The following is an 8,521-nucleotide window of genomic DNA, read 5'->3' as shown; positions in this document are numbered from 1 at the left end:
ATCAGGCTTTGCCATCTCCACTTTGGCGGGATGGTAAAGGCTTTGGCCTTTGGGTGAGAAGTCCAGGGTTCGATTCCTGGCAATGGTGATATATTGTAAATAGTATGAGGAAAGCATTAACATTCAAAAAAAAAAAAAAAAACTCCCACATGCCTTTGCTTCTCTCCTCCTATTGGTCAACACAAAACCAACAACAGATTTGACTAACTAAACATTATTTAATCTAGTATTATTTTTGGATAAGATGTTATCAAAATAATTAAAGGTTGTGTGAAGTATATGCTTTAGACAGATTATCAAGGCTAGTTGAGGGACAAGGATATTATTCTTAATCAACAATATACATTTGAAAATATTATATTGCTGCAATTTGTATATATTTATATACTATAGAAATCAAATCAATTATTTAGTTAAGTTGATGTTATGCTCCTGCTCGTACTTTTTCATAATCGGTCATGTTTTCTTTTCAAAATTGATCAAAGAAGGTTATTGATTCATTTTATCTACGATTCATCGACCTATAGAGTAGATTTAAAACGTTATTAATTCATATATACTCATACAAACTTTAAATGTTATAACGAACATATTTCTAAAACTTATTTACACCTATTGAATTCAAAGTTTATTAACTTTAATTAATGTTTAAAACACATTCATAATTACAAATTTCACAACACATATCATACATCACAAATCTTGATTTGGAAATCAATACTTTCCCGAGCTAATAATTCATTATCGTCGACACCATTGTGTTGATATGAAAGATGTCATCTTTGTCAGCATAAAGTATATGTAAAAGCTTCAAGGGATGTATAAAACGACGAAAATACAAGATAAACGAAAGAAACAATGTTCATTTAGTATATTGTTTAGGTTAGACTTTAGAGAGACATAAGTTGTATATATGTTACCTAATTTTTTTTAAATGAAAAAGAAAAAAGGGAAAGTATATTCAAGTATTAAGTCTTCCTATACTCTTGTTCAAAAAAATATGTTTTAATATAATTTTATATACACGTCAACCGTGAGGATTGAACATAAAGCCGCATGCATATAGTATACCCTATAAATAACACAACCATTCATTCCTACCACACCACCTTTCCCATCACAAACTCAACCTCTCTCTCTTTCTCTCTACATTAGTGACATTTAAACCCCCAAAATGGCCTTCAAGAAGTCATCAAACAAGCTTTCACAAGCAGCACTTATCAAACATATTATAAAGAGGTGTTCAAGCTTAGGAAGGAAACAACAACAACATTATGATGATGTACCCAAGGGCCATTTCGTCGTTTACGTTGGCGATAACCGGAGCCGATATGTCATACCAATTTCGTTCCTGTCACGGCCCGAGTTCCAAATCTTGCTCCACCAAGCCGAAGAAGAGTTCGGGTTTGATCATGACATGGGTCTAACCATTCCTTGTGAAGAACAAGTCTTTGAGTCATTAACTTCATTGCTTAGGTTTTGAGACCAAACATGATCAACTAGTCAACTACTATGATTATTATTTTCTCATTTTATTTCCCAGATAATTAAATCTATCTTTGAATGGGGATTATTAGTTAATTGTAAATTAAAAGATTTTTTTCTCTCATGATGTACGTGTTTGTTGTTTTTTTCTTATTTATTATTCCGATTTTGTTAAGAAAATGAACAAATGAATGAGTGGAATTTACTATGTCGTTGGCTTTAATAAAAGAATTTATTTCTTTAATCTGTGCTCATAATTAATAATTGCTTTTTGTGAATATTACGTGCGTACAAACATTGAATTTAATTTTTATGTGATCACTTTCTAAATGTTATGTTGGTCGGCTACAAGTCTTACCTAAGCTATACGGAATAGGATTTCTTTGTTGACATGGTTGACTCATATAGTAATTTATTTATAGTCGAACTCTAGTCGAGTTTATTATGTTAGAAACCATAAAAAACGATTTAACTATCTTAGACCGGTTGTTTTGGAGTAACAAGTGGAGTGCCAAACATGCAACATAGGCATGTTAACACTTGCTACATCACGCCGGCCAAAACAATGGGGGCCGGAGTCACCCCTCTGTCCCCCCTTTCGGTATAACTTCTTGGCACCCAAACGAGTGAAGGACTCAAAAGATGGGGTCCATCACCGTAAGCAACCAATCACATTTTTTTTAATATCTAGTTAAACTTATTTAACCCATAACATAGTTGTTAAAGAAAATGTTAGTTAAGCACACTGTCTACGTGACATTGACGTGACATTTTAATTATATCCTCCTAGTTAACCCACAACAACCGTCCTTATAGTAAGTATTGTGATAGTAAATGATAATTATTAACGTAGAAAGAAGGGTGTCGATATGGAAACGAGAAAACAAAGAAAGAGAACTGTGGTCCATGAGAGAAGAAGGCAGGTTGAGAAACTTGCAATAATCCGTAGCAGGCCTTTAGTTCATGGTAAACATTATCACAACAATTTTAGTTATATTTATGCCTCCTATCCATGTTTTGATAATAGGAAGACATGCTATGAACTTGATTGATTTTGAAGATAGAGTACTCCATATATAAAATTTCAGTAGCGGAGTTAGATTTGTGTTTTAGAGGCATCACATATCTAAACACTAAACAATAATCTCAGTTAACTGTTAATATATAGACAACATATTACATTACATATAAAATTATTTTACCGGTGTTGCATGAGAATAAGATATACTTACCGGGATATTAACTTGGCACAATTGGAGTCTTTATAAGTTCTTTTTTCTTGGTTATATTAAAAAAAATAAAATAAATTAGCCCTAAATACATGAAGGTATAAATAGCTTTGATATTTTACACTCTGTCGGGATGGGCTAGGATTTTATTAGCAACAGTGTAATTTTGACTCATTCAAATCGATTTGCTACACTCAAAATGTTTTTGTCCAATGGAAATTAGTTTGATAGTTGTTAGCTCCATTATCATAATTTAGTCATCAATGGATTATTTTAGAAAGACTCTGGCTAGTAAAGGGCATATTTTTCTTACTCCCAAACAAATCTCTCCTACCACTTTGTATACCACTTATATGATTATGGTGTTAGCAAATGATGGGGCGGGGTGTTGATGTGGCGTGCACACCATACGGGGAACACCGTGCCGTCGTCCATCATATTCTACGCTTGATGTGGTAAATGTTGAAATTAAATTAAACTTAGCTATATAAGGAGGTGTTTAAAATTCTTTATTTTAGTCTCTTTATAACTTATCATAAGTTACAAAAATGTAATGTATGACTAATTGCTCTCGCAGCAGTGAACACATCCAAGGTCTTATGACCTTTTTTGGAGAAGTTATTAGTCATATAGAGACTAAAATAAGAAAATCCCAAATACCCCTTAAGTGTTAATAGGTTAAATTCTCAAACTATCTTATGGTCTAGACGTGTGACCATTAATTAGTACGTGTTTTGTAAATATTCAGACTTTAAGATTGTAAAGTGAAAGTCTTTGATTAAAATATTTTTATATTCAAAAGTCGGGAATTAAACACCCGATGTGGTTACAAAAGAGTTTAACTTGCAAAACTATAATCTACATCATTTATAATATAATAACTTCATCTGAGCGATCAGGTCATCTAATGGCTAATCATTATCTCCAATCACCTATTCCTGATTACATGTAAAACAATTTATAAAATATGTCATCAACATATTCTGATTAATACGTTGACACTAAAACATTTTATATACATAGCTCAACAAACACCGCAAGGTTCAAGTACTTAGCAACTACCAATATACATAAGACCATTCCCCGCACGGGTATAACTTAGACCCGGCCCGTCTTGGCGGAGGAACGACCAAGCGTGATGCGGTGTGCCAACCGACAGCCCACATATGTAATGATTCAGACAAACGTATACAATAGCCTGTGCCAAGCATTACTTTTGCTTATAACGTTTTAGGGATACTTGGTCCAATGGAAATTGTTAATGACTTGATTTAACGAGTTATAAAAGTTTGAGCGTATTCACATTTGTTTATGATGATTAGTACAATATTGAGTTCTGCTTATGCGTTACCGCATACCTATAGTACGACAATAACTTTTTGTAAATAACTAGATCAACGATCTAGCTTCAGAGCTTTAATCTATTTTGCATAACTTTAACCTTCATATATAATTTGTATGTACAAAACATTTGGACCTTTAGTCCCTTTGTTTATTTACCATTTATGTGTTACGTTTCTTCTTCATGAAGAAACGTCTATATTAGATTTCTTCTTCAAGAAGAAACATCAATTTTGACTATACCTTTTGTATGTAAAACTTTGTATTTCTTAATTATAAATATAAATAATTTTTTCTATAACTCTGGTTTTTGAAAAGTTAAGTTTAACTTATATTTGATCAAGGTATGAGGTATATCCTGACTAGAGTCTAAGCCAATATAATAGAATATTTAGGTAGAACCCCTATATACCCCGACTAGAGTCTAAGCCAATATAATAGAATATTTAGGTAGAACCCCTACCTTATGCGGATACTAGAATGAAATACCTAAAGTTTAAGCGGGCATCACTTCTACTAGTCGTCAGATATTTGGAGGAAACAATCGTCTGAACTTATAATGCTCGCACGTACTTCGAGAAACTAGGCCCGTCGGATCATCGGGATTTTGACACGATAACTGAGATCAAATGTCTCTAAAGAGAATGAGTTTGTGATGTGAGCCCGATCACGCTATTAATAGGTAAAGTTTTGGGGTGGTCTGGTTGGGTGTCATGATGGGGTACACAACACTCCATTGCGTAGCATGATGGGTGTCTTAGCCGCCTTTTGTTATTTTAATATGTCGTGTAATGGTTTACTGGCGCGTAGCGCGACACCGTCACTAGGGTTGAAATGTCAACCCTACACCTGCCACATGTTGCCACGTGGGTTGGACATGTGTCACACGATCATGGTGACAACGTCGCATATTGTGATGGTCCTGAGCTAGGTCCATCGCGTATCGCGACACTGGCCATATGTTGGGTTTTGTGCAATACATGCCGCGTATCACGATGGGTTAATTTTTGACCCATCGCGTAGCGCGATGGCTCTTGAAATTTAAAATTTTCACTTTTGATCCGTTATGTTTTGTAACATGTCTAAATTGGCCGGGAAGTTTCGGCATGCTACATAAAGCATGTTTAGGGTTAAAATAGAATATTGTAAATTGGAAGGGTTTTTTTGTAATTTGTTATAGGTATTATACAGTGTTTATACCCAAACGTCAAACGTCTGATGTTTTCCAGAAACCGATTCGCTTTTTATATATAGGGCGTCGATTGTAAAACAAGTTATTGCACAACTTTTTTAATGAAATAATGCTTGTGTTAATCATTTTTGTTCAATAGTGAATTGCCCTTTGATTACTGTGACATTCGTCAATTTCGGGTTTCGTTTGTATTCGTTTTTGTATTCGTTTATCATGTAAACCGACCCATTTGTAAACCAAAGCTTATGATATAATCAAAATGATGGATTTTATGTTACAATATTTTTTTACACTTGTTGGGTCTTGAAAACATTCTTTTTTGGTCCTTAAAACTCCTTAAAATGACTTAAACCAAACTTTGGGGACTATTATTGCCATTTACCAAAAATTTGTTTGACCATTTCAACCATCACATGCATCTTTACCCTATTTGTAACATTATAAAAGCAAGGCTCTATACACCATTTTGGTTGTTCATCTTCTCCAAAATCTCTCTCAAATCCAAGTATTCATCTTCAACATTTTGTTACTTTGATTTATTAAGGTCAACTAACTATAGTCTTTCATTTTAACTTGTTCATCTAATATTACTAACACTTGAATATAGTGGTACAACATATATATAATACACACCCCTTGTTTCCTTTATTTGTTACTTCACCGACTCCGGTTGGTTAAGTTTCGAATGTCATAAGGCAAGGCTTCATGGAGGACTTCATGTTCTTGATATATATTTACACACACATAACTTATTATACATATCACTTATGACTAACTTCTAACCCTTTTTAGTTTGTTCATCTTATTTACAAGTTCCATGGTGTGGGTTTGTATAAGACTAACCTCGGTTTAACCGAAACTAGTCCAAACCGGAAACCGAACTTTTGTTTACTAGTTTTGTTAAAATAGTTGTTTAAACATGTTTATTGCTAGATTTGAGTTTCAAAAATCATTTTTACAAGTTCTTTGATATTAAGCATATGGAATCCATCTATGAACTCGTTGGGAGATGGAAACCGAAATAAACCGAAACTTTCGCTTAAAAGACTTATAGTTAACTTTTTTAGTTGTAAAATTTAAGTTTTCTTCATTTATAAACCAATTTACAAGTTCTATGATATTTGGGCATGTAGAAACCATCTATGAACTATTTGTGAGATGGAGACCGAACCAAACCGAACTATACCGACTTTTACTCGCTTAAGACACACAAGTGTGTTTTTAGCTATCAAGACTTGTATATTTCTTTAAAAATAGTTTACAAATTGATTTTAATTATTTTCTTAAGTACTTGGAATTGTTGGATCCAACTTGATCTCATCACATAGTTTGGACCGACAAAACCGAACACTCGCTTAACGTGCGTTGTTAGTTCTAAACAATAGATCTACATACTTGGTTAAGTGTTAGTATATTTTAATGAGTTATCTCATAACAATTAATATGTTGGAAAGTTGACTTTAGGTTTGACCATTTGTCAAGACCCGAATCGTCAACCCGAACACTCGTTAAAAACCCGTTTTAGTATCTTTGTCCCAAAGGAACTTGCATTTTAGCATTTTTCCCACCTTATTACTTAACATTGGTTAAGTAAATATTAAGGTTAGATACTTTAACCCAGTTTCGAGCAAACTTACATTTTTAAAGAATTGTTATTATAAATTCTTAAATAGTTACATTTTAAACCTTGAACTTTAATTGTTTACTTTTTGCAACAATTATTTTATTTAAAGATCTTCAAGACAACCATTCTAAATCCAAGATTTTATTTTCATTTAGGCCTTGCTCGTTAAACTTCATCCATCCGGTTATTCATCTTTTACCGATCAAGTTTTATACTTGAACGTGAGTAACTTCATACCCCGTTTTCTATCTTTTGTTTTGGGGTGACATTTCATACTTATTCAAATCAAATGCTTTATACTTGAGTCTTAAACCACAAATGTTGTATACTTTACTTGAATAATTTCTCGATTTGGTGTTCTATGCTTATATGCCTATGAGTTTATCGCTTTCGGTTGGTGGAATCTATAAATCCTAGACTACTTGGCATCCCCTTGTAGCAAGGTGTCGTTAACGTAATGCAATTAACGATATTCTATTAAATCCTAGACTAATTGGCAATCCCTTGTAGCTAGGTGGCGCTAACGTAATTCTATTAGCGATTGTCAATTTATCCAAGTTTATAGCTATTATTTATGGTTTTGTATACTAGTTTTGTGGCTTTTCATACTATATATCTATTGTTCAAACTTATGAATTGCTCACCAACCTTTGTGTTGACAACTTTATTTTATGAAATGTTACAGGTTTGCATCTAGGTTGATTATGGAGTTCGGTGAAGAAAATGACACAAATACCGTTAGGATATTAGCAAAAATGAACAATATTTGATTTGCTATATTTTGTTGTATTTGACTTATGAATATTTGGTTATGTGACATTTTCGATGTTGTGAAATGAAATGAGTTTGTTAAATATTGTCGTTTTAAATAGTGTCACGCGCTTATGGGCAATCGTTACACCTCGGCATGTTCCGCCGCCTTTGGTCGGGGTGTGACAGATTGGTATCAGAGCCATGACAATTAAGATAGGTGGTTAGACGTAACGACCTAGAATTGTTATGCTTAGGGTCCTATACGTGTGTTCATACGTGTTTACTCTATTTTATTGTTCATATCGCATGTTTATTTATGAACTTGTTTAAAATTCACCAATATCCTAAATGTTCACATACACACACTTTCATAGTATTTCCAAGGTATCCTTACCTTAAAACGCAAAAAGTAGATTTTTATTGTGTTTTATGGATTTGAAGATTAACTTGGATCCCGTTGTTTCAAATCCCTTAAAGGTTGCGTTTATATCGAGTTTGTAGCCATCATAGAAAACGAGACATTATAAAATGACCATTTGACAAAAAGATTCCAAGGATCGAAGGTGATTTACTTACCTGGGATGGTTGAGTTATAATGCTCGTTTTCTAGGCCATAACCCGTGTTATAAATGTTAATTCTTTAAGTAGTCGAATGCGAGCGTTCCGGTCGCCATCCTAATTTTTCGATGTTAAAACAATAGGGCTACGGTGATTTCGTAGACTAGTGTTTTGGCATGACGTTGTATCTCGATTTATTGTGTTATCATTGTTATTTGAGTCTAAAACATGAAAAAGCCACGGTGGTTACGTGCACATGTTTGGACTCCAACGTGGTGTTTTAAAAAACCTTTTATTTAGTGTTGGAATATCAAGTCATGGTGATTTCATGCGCGATTC

General features: G+C 33.5%; 1 pseudogene; it reads left to right on the top strand.

Moving 5' to 3' along the window:
* Positions 1-1,000: 1,000 nt before the first annotated feature.
* LOC143596531 (protein SMALL AUXIN UP-REGULATED RNA 51 pseudogene) lies at positions 1,001-1,711 on the top strand (annotated as a pseudogene).
* The last annotated feature ends 6,810 nt before the right edge of the window (positions 1,712-8,521 follow it).

This window comes from Bidens hawaiensis, unplaced genomic scaffold, assembly GCF_021521415.1.
Source record: "Bidens hawaiensis isolate Kalapana, Puna unplaced genomic scaffold, B.hawaiensis_p1.1 tig00046677_1, whole genome shotgun sequence".
Lineage (NCBI taxonomy): Eukaryota > Viridiplantae > Streptophyta > Magnoliopsida > Asterales > Asteraceae > Bidens > Bidens hawaiensis.
This window is presented reverse-complemented; position numbering and strand designations above follow the sequence as displayed.